Consider the following 13,447-nt stretch of genomic DNA (forward strand, 5'->3'; position numbering starts at 1 on the left):
TTGCTGAACCAAAGCCCTACAATAATGACATGCAGAATAAGCCACCTCGAGACCCATAGGAGGTACAGAGATGTGGAACAGGCTCCTCCCACATATGCATGTGACCATTAAAAATTGGGAGGGATACCTCAGGTGTGGTGGTACCCCTGGAGGAATGAGGGGTTCCAGCCACTCCCCAGCCCAGGGTTTCAGTGCCAGGGAGAGAAATCCCCATAATTTCTGGCTGTGAAAACCAGCGGAGATTGTGACTGAGACGGAGGGCAGCTGGAGTCTCAAGCACTCCTCTTAAATGGACCATGCAAGGACTTACTCAGTGACGGAATCACTGGCTCTGAGGTCCAGCACTGGGGCAGAAACTGGAGAGGCAGCAGGGACATACGGGGGGTGAAGGGGACTGAGTTGTCTGGCTTCAGGATGGCGGCTGGATGGACAGTTTCCTCCTGGACGGAGGAACTGGTGGAGTCCACTGTTTCTTTGTTGAGCCTTCCCCCTTCGCAGGGTGCAGACACAGGCAGCTGCCATATCTGAGTCTCCATCAAGCTAGCTAACACTATTTGTTTGCCATGCCCTTGTGATTCAAGACTCCATCCTGCCCTGTTTTCAGACACACCCAAGCTGTTTCCAGTGGCTTTTCTGTACAAACCACCTGCCTTGGCTCATGCTACAGAGTTTCCTAGGATGTCTCAAATGTTCGTGGAACCCAGAAAAGCAGCATCTGGCTTGAGTGTGTCCTGCTCCTCTGGCTCAGTAGCCCTAAACCTGGCACTAGTGGCAGCCAGCCTTGGTTCACAATTTGGCCTATTGCACAGCACAGGAGGATTTCTTTGTGGCTCATGCTTGGTGGCCCCATTTGGGGCACTGGCTGTGGCTGAACTTGACCTGCAGCGAGTCCCCTACCAGGTGACCCTAGGACTGGTGCCCCCAATGGCCAGCTTCAAAATGAGCTAGAGCTTCACCCAGCTGCCTCCAAGGACAATTCACCCAAGGAGCCGATTGAACAGGCACCAGAGACCTGCTGAGGCAGATCCTGCACTATAGGGTCAGCCCCTGCAGCACACCTCCTCCACTGTAGTAAAGCACAGTCCTCACAACAAATAAGCCTGAGGGTCAACCCCTCCCATTGATGTGCAATTATCAACCAAGGCTCAACTACAAGAAGAGGGCACACACAACCCACACATGCTGCCTACAAAAGAATCACTTTAGATTGAAAGACACATGGATGGAAAGTAAAGGGATGGAAAAAGATATTTCATGAAAATGGAAAGAAAAAAAAGCTGAGGTAGCCATACTTATACCAGACAAAATAGACTTTAAAACAAAGAGTATAACAAGAGACAAAGAAGGACCTAGTAATCCCACTTCTGGCTATTTATCTGAACAATCCCAAAATGCTACTTTGTGGGGACATGCTAATCTATATGTTCATCACAGCATTATTTACATAAGCCAAGATATGAAGGCAACCTGGATCTCCCTGAATGGATGAATAAATAAAGAAGAGGTGATACATATATACGATGGAATATTACTCAGCTATAAAAAAGAACAAAATCTTGCCATCTGCAACAACATGGGTGGATTTAGAGAGTATTGTGGTGAGTGTAATAAGTCAGACAGTGAAAGACAAATGTCATGTGATTTCACTTAGAAGTGGAATCTAAAGAACAAAATAAACAAACACTGGAAACAGAAACAAACTCATTGATACAGAGAACATTTTGATGGCTGTCATATGGGAGGGGTTTTGGAGTAGGTGAAAAGGAGAAGGGATCAAGAAATACTAATTGGTTGTTACACAGTAGTCATGCGGATGTAGGATATAGCATAAGGAATATAGCCAATAGTATTGTAATAACTAGGTATGGTGCCAGATAGGTACTAGATCTATCAGGGTGATAGGTGGAAATGGGGTTGGGGGCAGGGTGAAAAAGGTGAAGGCATTAAGAAATACAAATTTAAGGGGGATCAAATATATGGTGATGGAAGGAGAACTGACTCTGGGTAGTGAACACACAATGGGATTTATAGATGATGTAATACAGAATTGTACACCTGAAATCTATGTAATTTTGCTAACAATTGTCACCCCAATAAATTTTTAAAGAAGAAAAAAAAAGAAATACAAATTGATAGTTAATACAGTATGGGGAGTATAATCAACAATGTTGTAAAGATCATGTAAGATGCCAGATGAGATCATGTCATAGACTGTGTACATGCCTGACCAAAGTGCTATATGCCTGAGGAGCTAAAGTAGAATAATATTGAATGTCAACTATAACCAAATGTATAGTTATATATAGTTACAGGACGTGGAGTACAACATAGTCAATGGTATTGTAACAGTTATATAAGATGTTAAAGGGGTGGAAGCTTGGGTTGGTGGGTTATCACATTATGAGGGGTTTAAATGTCTAACCATTATGTTGCTTTGTACACCTGAAACTAGTATAAATAAATAAATAAATAAATAAATAAATAAATAATGCGATTTAAGGATCAAGACAGAGCTGAAAAAGCTGGTGCCATTTGGGGGAAAAAAAGGAAGGAATTAGATTTAACTGGTGGTCAAAGCTTCTCTTATACAAAATATTTTGTCTTACATTCATAATTTGCTTGACATTTCCAGCAAAGTGCAGCTGCTGTAACAAAAGGAACTTCCTAAAAGGGAAGAGGAAGACACAGAGGTCTGGAGCTTCTGTTGGAGCAAGACTTCTGATTTGGTTATATACAGTTAAGTTCCTGTTGTCTGTGATCCAGTGTCTGATGTAAGCCCACATTCTCTTCTTTGGCCTCAGCAAGATTCTCTTCCAGGTTATCAATTGTCTTTTTCAGTTTCGCAACCATTCTCTCTGCAAATTCAGCACTGGTCTCAGCTCCTTTTAGTTAGTCAGACAGAAGTTTAATTTCTTCTTCATATTTATGCTCCTTTTCAGAATTCTTTTCAGAGGCAACCTATAGCAACTTCAGGTTGTTAGTGACATTCTTGAGTTTTTCTTCCAGGTCACCACATTTTTGTTCAGACACCTCAGCACACTCCTCCCACCTCTCCAGCTCACTCTCTAGGGTGACCAACCTGCAAGCTACCTTTTCGTGTTTGCAGTCGGCCTCTGCAATGTGCTTAGCCTCTTTGCGCTGCAGCTCGTGGTTCTCCATGTTCTCGTATTTCATGGCCTAGTTTTCTATCAACTTCATTCCTCTCTCAATCTCATCAGCAGCCTTTTCTACTTCTTCTAGCTTCTGCAGGGCCATGGCCAGCCATTCTTGAGCCCTGTCCAACTCCTCCTCAATGAGCTAGATGGGTCGATTGAGAGCTGACACATCCCCTTGGGCTTTCTCATGCCTCTTGAACTCACCGTCCAGTTTCCAACGCAGGCCCTGCTGTGTGGTCCTCTGCCCCATCCACCTGCTTCTGCAGCACCTGGATCTTGCGTTTCACCACCTCCAGAGACTAGAGGCCAGATAAGGCGCGTGGGGGGAGGAGGGCCCGGCGCGCAGGCAGCAGGGCACTCCACTGGGCTGGATTCTGGACTCGGCTCCTGCGAGAGTGGCAGCAGCTGTGCCCCGCCCCTCCCTGCCCCAAGCCGGGCTGCTGTTGGGGCAATCGGATTAGACTTTTACAAATTGACAATTTTGCAGCTAGACTGATGGAAAAAATGAACTCAGCATTTTACATGCATAAACTAGGGAAAATAATAATTACCTAGCAGGGTGGTCATGAAAGTTCAATGAGAATAATACATATAAAACGCGGTGAGATCATCAACTGTTAATAGGAAATAAGTGGTATTTTCCTTGACTTCAAAGGTAATTCAAACCAGTCCTTAAATCTTTTCAAAGAACGAGTTTCTAAACAATTTCTAAACATTCTAAACATTTCAAAGAACGAGTTTCTAAACAATAGCTCAATTATTTAGCAAATGGATTCAGTGCAAGGTGAACTTGTACCCTCTATATGGTTTTAACCAATAACTCAGTAATTCACTCCCATTCCTAATTCCATGCTTTCCAACAAGATGGATAGAAACATAGCTACCTCCCGCCACCCATATCAGTGGCTCCACTTTTCTTCCCAGGTGCCAATTCAGTTCCCTCTTTCCGTTGGCCATTATTCTCAGCTGGCTATCATCATTTCTTCAAGATATTAACCGATAATGAATTCTACTGTTTCTCTCTTGGAGGCATTTGCATTTCTTAGAAGAACTTGGATAACAGAAAAGCCACCTGACAGCCAAATATATTGGTTTTTTAAAGTGGAAACAATATAATTTGTGGGAAGCTTTCTGTAACTTTTCTCATGTTCATCCCAGTATCAGGGCTGGGAGTAGAATCCTAGATGGGCCAGGGAAATGAAAGACCCATACAGTCTGCTCTGAAATTCTTTGTATGGTTCCCCTACTCCCATCTCCCAGATGCTAGCTCTTTTTTGTGTGTTTGAGGGGCCTGATGTCACTATGAGTTGCATTTTAGCTTACTTACCAGCCACCTCTTCAGTTGATCTAAATCAATGATATTAATTCACTGACCAATTTCATTTTTATATAAGGATTTCAAACCACAATCCTTCCAAATAGGACTAACTGCAGTTTCTGTTAGAAGTGGCCAAAGAGTCATAGTGCCTACTTAAAATATGGTGGGGGTGAGAGGGAAGGAGAGAATACTACTTAAATGACAACCATGGGCATTCATGTAATAATACTTTAAATATTATGCATAAAAGGGCTTGGATCTGGTCTACTCCACTCATACTGTCAATCACCTCTCAATTCCACCTACTTGCTTCCCAGGAGAGGTTATATCTAAAAACCAAAATGTTTGTTATTTTTCCCTTAGGCTTTTTTTGAAAAAGGCCAAAAATTCTACCTCACACCAGGATGGGTGTGAAGGGAACTTGTTAAAGGAAGCTACAACTCGTTGGTTCCTATTCCTTGAAACATTGTGTGATGTGAGTAAATCTGCAAGCCTTGTTTTCCAAGTATCTTCAGCATCTCTCCCTTTTTCCCCATCCATTTTAAATAATATTGTATATCTTTTAGCAATGCCTTGGCGATAGCTTAGTACACTTTACCTCATGTTTCAGGGTAAGAATTCTTCAGTCTTAGCCCAAAGAATCAAATTTTATAAAGAGCAACATACTTTAACTAAGCAAAGATTTTCAAAGTGAGTATTTCAGAGCCTCAGTACTCTAAACCGTGTCTTAAAAGTCAATGCTGCACAGGTAGCCCACCTGTAATTTAATTAAAGTTGTTTCATTTATATCTATTTTATAAATTGAAGTTCTGAGGAAGTTGTGACCAAAAAGTTTCAGAGCTAAAAATAATTATTTGGAAAACACACACACACACACACACACACACACACATATGTATACATTTGTGTGTGTGTGTGTATATTCCCCTCCCCAGCCATTAGTTGATCAATGTACAGTTTTGATGGGATTTTCCATTTTGATTATTGTTCCACCATATACTAAAGCATGATATGACAGTTAAACCCAAGTAGGCACTTCTCTCCCCACATCAAGCTGTCTTTCGCAGGCCACTGGTTAACTTTAATAGGGCTCATCAACCATTTAGAGAAATAGTATACACTTTAAAAGAAGATCTATGTCCTAAAATTAATTTTTCAAAGTCCAGATAATTGGCATCAGAATTGCAGGGGACTTGTTGAAAGGTATAGGTAAATAATTATTTTTGCCACATTTACTCCCAAATCACCATAGAAATCTAGTCAATGTATGGTCTTTGGTCTAGTTTGCCTGTATCATCCAGGTCTGTGTGAGGTTGTGATGTCCAAAGAAGGAGACTTTTGCTAACTCCAGACAACTATCAATGCCTAGTACCTTGGTGTAGAATAAATATTTGGACTGAGAGGAACACTAAAGACACTGTTAAGCAGGTGAAAAATGTACAAATGTTCCATGACATGAAATGAGAATTTGAGAATGTATTCTAGTTTAGTTTGCTTCAGCTGCCAAAACAAATTACCACAGATTGGGTGGCTGAAACAACAGAAATTAATTTTCTCACACTTCTGGAGGCCAGAAATCCATGTTCAAGGTGGCAGTAAGTTTGATTTTTTGTGAGGGCTCTCTTCCCAGCTTGTAGGCAGATGCTTTCTCACTGTGTCCTCACTTTTCCTCTGTGCGTGAACACAGAGAAAGAGAGCTCTCTCGTATCTCTTCCTCCTTTTATAAGGACATCAATCCCATCTGATTAGGGCCCTACCCTTATGATTTTATTTAACCTTAATTTCCTCACAAAGTCACGACACATAAGTACAAACACATTGGTGATTAAGGCTTCAAATTATGAATTTAGGGAGGGAACATAATTCAGTCCATCGCAGTAATGACATTTAAGCATGCCTTCTAGACTCAAATTTTATACATTTCTGTAGTCTTCTTTTACTTACTTGATTGGAAATGTCACATTTATTGGGATTAGCCAAGGGTATCATTTGTTGCCAATATCACTCCCACCTGAAAATACGCCTTCACTAACTTTACCCATGGATATTGACTCAAAATATAATCAGAGTTGTGGGATGATGAGAGGAGCACTCCTTGCTTAAAATCTCTCCTTCACAGAACTGTTATGATGCTGACCACTTTCTCATCCTATGTCCACTATACTTCCCAAAATCATAGTTATCCTTTTGATTAATGAAAGGGAGAAAGGAATGAACCACTTTCTCCAAAAATTATTGATTAAATGAATGCATACTACCAGGGAAGGGAAAAATCCTCCCTACTATTTCTCTTCAGGATTCTACTATTAAAAGACAACAGACTGGGTGGTGAACACACGATATGATATAGAGGTGATGTATTACAGAATTGTACACCTGAAACCTACGTAACTTTATGAACAATTGTCAATCGAATAAACGTTAATTTTTTTTAAAAAAAATACTACCATAGGAGGATGTCATAAAAACGGCAGCATGAGGTGAGCCTCTTGAAATCTCCCCTGAAATTTACAACAAATTTAACAACTATAATTCCACAATGGACTCCCTGCACAGCAGACATGCAACACTAAGAGATACACAAATGAAATCATCTAAAGGTGGGCAAATTGGGTGACTGGGGGTGAAGGGAAGCGGGAAGTTCAAAGACGGGGGCCAGTGCATTCAGGACACAGACAGGAAATTGGAGCTCTGAGATTGCTGCATTCTGGAGCTACCGTAGCATTGGCGGGATAAGAATTTGGACTGCTAGTGCTCCCCTTATGACCCACAGTCCCACTTGAGGGATCAGCATACAACATGGGTGAAACCAACACTCATAGCAGAGACCTTGGAGCAAAGACTCAGAGAAGAAGGATGAAAATAGAGGCTTAAGCCTTCACTGTCAAGCAGAGGATGGAAGACTTAGGTGCGGAACCTAGCCGACACATGCCCACAATCCCAGAGTTTGCCCCACCACTACCTGCCCAGTGCTAGAACCTGAACAGTAGGAATGACAGATCAAAAGAGTAGAAAATTTGCAGTTCTGACAACTGTGGCCCACAGGCATGGACTCACAGCTAAACTAGTGAAGGGGAGGGAGACTTGGGTGCAGGACGGGATGTTCTGGTGGTTGACACCATCGCTCTGGGCCACCTCTCACAACCCACTCCACCCCTCTACACACTTACCTGGGCAGATTCCTGCAGGAGAAAACAGAGCTGCTGAAACATACAGGCTCTGAAACTGGTGCAGGAAGAACTTTGGAACTTCAGAAGCTCTCCACATCCCCCCACGGAGGCAGTGTCCTATGACCAATGCAAACTGTTCACAGAGGAGAAGCCTGCCTTCCAGGGAATCCACCCATTGTTAGAGAAGCCAGAAGAGTGCAGAGAATATATAACAATACAGTGTGAGAGAGAATAAAAGGCTGCAGACAGAAAGAAAATAAAACATTCAACAAAAACATACAGGAAAACAAAAGAAAGAACATTTTCTACCAACCCGTTGTAGAACCCACTCCTGTAGATGTCTAGGAAGAGAAATAATAAATCATTAAAGCCATGGATAACCAAGGTAACAAGATACCTCAGAAACAAGATGAAAAGTCTCCAGAAAATAAACATAAAAACATGGAAATAAGTGACTTAAATGACAGAGAATTCAAGATTGCAGTTTTTAAAAAACTCAATATGATGCAAGAAAACAGACAGGAAGTTTAATGACCTCAGAAACAAATCAAAGAACAAAATGAACATTTTCCCAAAGAGGTTGAAAGTTTAAAAAAGGAACCAAAAAGAATTTCTGGAGATTAAGACTCAATAAAAGAAATGAAGAATGAAATAGCCAGCTTACGTAATAGAGTGGACCAGATGGAGGAAAGAATCAGTGACATAGAAGAAAGAAATCTGGAAATGACACAGATGGAAGAAGAAAGAGACTTGAGACTTAAAAGAAATGAAAGAACTCTACAAGAACTTTCTGACTCTACCAGAAAGAGAAATATAAAAATAATGGGCATAGCAGAAAGGAGAAGAAAGGGAGAAGAGAACAGAAAGTATATTCAAAGAAGTAGTCAACAAAAACTTCCCAAACTTGTGGAAAGAACTGGATCCTCAAATCCAAGAAGCCAATAGGACACCTAATTACATTAATCTCAACAGGCTTCGCCAAGTCACATTGTACTGAAGCTGTAAAAAATTAATGAAAAGAAAGACTCCTCAAGGCAGCAAGGGAAAAGAAGATGGTAGCCTACAAAGGAAAGCCCATTAGATTATCATCAGATTTTTCAGCTAAATCTCTACAAGGCAGGAGGGAGTGGAATCAAATATTCAAACTATTGAAAGAAAGAAATTATGAGCCAAGCGTAATATATCCAGCAAAGAAAACCTTTAGATATAAAGGAGGAGTAAAGAACTTTCCAGACATACAGAAGCAAAGGAAACTTTCTAACACGAGACCTGCACTACAAGAAATACTGAAGGAAGCTATTCAACAAGGAGGCTAATTAGCAACAACGAAAACATAAAAAGGGGTGAGAGTAAAGGCATGAACCGCAATAGGAAATGCAAAAACTAAACATGCTGAAGAAAATGGAATACTCTAAACATCAAACTTTCTTTTATATAAACATAATGGTAACCACTCAAAAAAAAAAAAATCCACAACTGAAATATATAACATAAGAAAAGAAGAAACAGATGGAAAAATAAAAAAAATACCACCACATTAAAATAAGAGAGAGCAACGAAAAGGCAAAGAAACAATGCAGACACAGTCTTATCAGAAAACCAAAGATAGAATGACAGGAAATCCTCACATATCAATAATCGCCCTCAATGAAAATGGACTGAACTCACCAATAAAAAGTCACAGAGTAGCAAACGGGATCCAAAAACTAAACCCAACCATATGTTGTCTCCAAGAGACACATCTCAGCTACAAGGACAAACATAGACTCAAAGGGAAAGGGTGGAAATTAACACTCCAAACAAATGGTATCAAGAGAAAAGCAGGAGTACCATACTGATATCAGGTGAAACAGACTTCAGGGTGAAAAAGATAACAAGAGACAAACATGGACATTTCATAATGGTAAAGGGAACTATACAACAAGAAGACATAACATTCATTTATATTTATGCCCCCAATCAGAGAGCACCAAAATATACCAAGCAAGTACTAACAGAAATAAATACAGAATTGTACACCTGAAATCTATGTAATTTTACTAACAATTGTCACCTCAATAAATTTAATTAAAAAAATAATAATAAAATAAATGCAGAAAGTGACCAAAGCCGAATTATAATAGGGGACCTAAATACATCGTTGACAGCAATGGACAGATCATCAAATAGACAATAAATAAAGAAATAGCAGCCCTGAGACGTCATCAAAATGGCGACGTGAGGTGAGCCTCTGGAAATCTGCCCTGGAATTTACAACAAATCAAACAACTTTAACTCAACAAAGGACTCCCTGCACAGCAGACAGGCAAGACGAAGACTCTCACTGCTGAATTCAACTAAAGGTGGGCAAATCGTGCAAGCAGGGGAGGAGGTAAGGGAGAAGTGTGGAGAGGACGGAGACCCGCGGGCGCAGTACGCAGACCTAGCTCAGTGCTCCGAGCTCACTCCATCCTGGAACTACCACAGATGCATGAGAGGGAAGAACTCAGACTGCCAGGGCTCTGTTTACGGCCCACAGGGCTGAGGGGACAGCATTTACAACAGCTGAAACCAACACTCACGGCAGAGACCTCGGAGTAAAGACTGAGGGAAGAAGGCTGAAAATGGTGGTTTAAGCACTCACTGTCTAGCAGAGAACGGAAGTCTTAGTCACTGAGACTAGACGCCCCCTACGTAGGCTCCCAGAGCTCGCCCTGCCCCCACCTACCCAGGGCTAGAATCAGAAGACTAGCAGTGTCAGATCAAAAGAAAAGAATATTTGCAGTTGTGAGACCTGTGGTCCGCAGACACAGATTCACAGCCCAACTAGTTCCGGCAAAGGGGAGGGATCTGTGAAAGCAGGACTGGCTGCGGTGGTGGTCGCCGACATTGCTCTGGGCCAAATCTCACAATTCACCCGGTCCCTGGCTCCACATATCTGGGTGGATCCCTACAAGAGTAAACAGAACTACTGAAACACACGGGCTCTGAATCTGGTGCAGGAAGAGCTTTGGAACTTCAAAAGTTCTCCGCATTCCTACAGGGATGCGGTTCCATATGACCCAGGTGAACTGTTAACAGAAGAGAAGCCTGACTTCCAGGGAAACCCCCATTGTGTGGGAAGCTGGAATAGTGCAGAGAAAACTTAACACTACAGTGTGAGAGAGAAAAGAGGTCTGCAGTCAGAGAGAAAATAAAACATTCTACCAATGTGTACTGGAAAAAAAAAGGCTTCTTCCTATCAACCTGTTGCAGAACGTACTCCTACAGATGTCTAGGAAGAGAAATAACAAACCATTAATTACCATGAATAACCAAGGCAACATGACATCTGAGAAAGAAAGTGAAAAGTCTCCAGAAAATGAAGTTAAAGATATGGAAATATGTGACTTAAATGACAGAGAATTCAACATTGCACTTCTGAAAAAACTTAACGAGATGCAAGAAAATACAGAAAGGCAGTTTAATGAATTCAGAGACACAATGAAAGAACAACATGAGCATTTTACCAAAGAGATTGAAATTTTAAAAAAGAACCAAATAGAATTTCTGGAGATTAAGAACTCTATAGAAGAAATTAAGAATGAAATAACCAGCTTAGGTAGTAGAGTTGACCAGATGGAGGAAAGAATCAGTGACATCAAAGATAGAAACCTGGAAATGACACAGATGGTAGAAGAAAGAGACTTCAGACTTAAAAGAAATGAGAGAACTCTGCAAGAACTTTCTGTCTCCATCAGAAAGAGCAATATAAGAATAATGGGCATACCAGAAAGAGAGAAAGGAACAGAAATATATTCAAACAAATTGTCGATGAGAACTTTGCATACTTGTGGACAGAACTGGACCCTGGAATCCAAGAAGCAAATAGAACACCTAGTTACCTCAATCCCAACCGGCCTTCTCCAAGGCACATTGTATTGAAGCTGTCTAAAATCAACGACAAAGAAAGAATCCTCAAGGCAGCCAGGGAAAAGAAGACGGTAACTTACAAAGGAAAGCCCATTAGATTATCATCAGATTTTTCAGCAGAAACTCTACAAGCCAGGAGGGAGTGGAACCAAATATTCAAACTATTGAAAGAGAAATTATGAGCCAAGAATAATATATCCAGCAAAGATATCCTTTAGATATGAAGGAGGAATAAAGACCTTTCCAGACATACAGGAGCTGAGGGAATTTTCTAATACACGACTTGCACTACAAGAAATACTAAAGGAGGCTATTCAACCACCATCAACAATGACAATTTGTGGCAACCAAAACATAAAAAGGGGGAGATGAAAGGCCTGAACGGGAATAAGGGAATGGAAAAAGTAAGCATGCTGAAGAAAATGGAATACTCTAAATATCAAACTTTCTTTTACATAAACTTAAGGGTAACCACTCAAAAAAAAATCCAGAACAGAAATACATACTGTAATAAAAGTAGAAACAGAGGGAAATATCATATCATACTATACCCCCACACAGAAATAATAGACAACAACAAAAAGGCAAAGAAACAATGGAGACACAGCCTTACCAGAAAACTAAAGATAGAATGACAGGAAATCCTCACATATCAATAATCACCCTAAATGTAAATGGACTGTACTCACCAATTAAAAGGCACAAAGTTACAGATTGGATCAAAAAACTAAACCCAACCATATGCTGTCTCCAAGAGACACATCTCAGTTACAAGGACAAGCATAGACTCAAAGTGAAAGGGTGGAAATTGACACTCCAAGCAAATGGTACCCAGAGAAAATCAGGTGTAGCCATAATGATATCAGCTGAAAAAGATAACAAGAGACAAAGATGGACATTTCATAATGGTAAATGGGACTATACAACAAGAAGAAATAACAGTCATCAATATTTATGCCCCCAAACAGGGAGCACCGAAGTATAGCAAGCAACTACTAACAGAACTAAAGGGAGAAATTGACCAAAACACAATTGGGGGTCTTAATACTTCATTGACAGCAATGGATAGATCATCCAAACAGAAAACAAATAATGAAATAGCAGCCCTAAATGACACATTTGATGAAATGGAAATAATTGACATCTATAGAGCACTTCGTCCTAAAACATCAGCCTATACATTTTTTTCTATCGTACATGGAACATTCTCAAGGATAGACCATGTATTGGGACATAAAACAAACCTCAGCAAATTTAAGAAGATTGAAATCATACCAAGCATATTCTCTGATCACAAGGCTTTTAAATTTGGTATCAACTGCAAAAAGAAAGCAGAAAAAAACACAAATACATGGAGATAAAACAGCATATTTTAAAAGAACTACCAGGTCAAAGAAGTAATTAGAGCAGAGATCAAAAGATCATAGAAACAATGACAATGAAAATACATCCTACCAAAATTTTTGGGATTCAGTGAAAGCAGTTTTAAGAGGGAAATTGATATCAGTACAGGCCTATCTCAAGAAACAAGAAAAGTCCCAAATAACTAACCTCAAGGTACACCTTAATGCACTAGAAAAAGAAGAATAAATGAAACCTAAGGTCAGCAGAATAAAGGAAATAACAAAAATCAGAGCAGAACTACATGAAATAGAGAACAAAAAGTCAATAGATAAAATTAATGTGACAAAGAGCTGGTTCTTTGAAAAGATTAACAAAATTGACAAACCCTTGGCTAGACTCACTAAGATAAAAAGAGAGAAGACACTAATTAACAAAATCAGAAATGAAAAAGGGGAAGTTATCACGGATGCCACAGAAATACAAAGGATCATCCAAGAATACTATGAAGGACTATATGCCACCAAATTCAATAACCTAGAAGAAATGGACAAGTTCTTAGAAACATATAG

General features: G+C 40.3%; 1 pseudogene; it reads right to left on the reverse strand.

Moving 5' to 3' along the window:
* Positions 1–2,727: 2,727 nt before the first annotated feature.
* LOC109439734 (tropomyosin alpha-4 chain) overlaps positions 2,728–13,447 on the reverse strand; it is a 142,259-nt pseudogene continuing 131,539 nt past the window's right edge.

This window comes from Rhinolophus sinicus, chromosome X (assembly GCF_036562045.2).
Source record: "Rhinolophus sinicus isolate RSC01 chromosome X, ASM3656204v1, whole genome shotgun sequence".
Classification (NCBI taxonomy): Eukaryota; Metazoa; Chordata; class Mammalia; order Chiroptera; family Rhinolophidae; genus Rhinolophus; species Rhinolophus sinicus.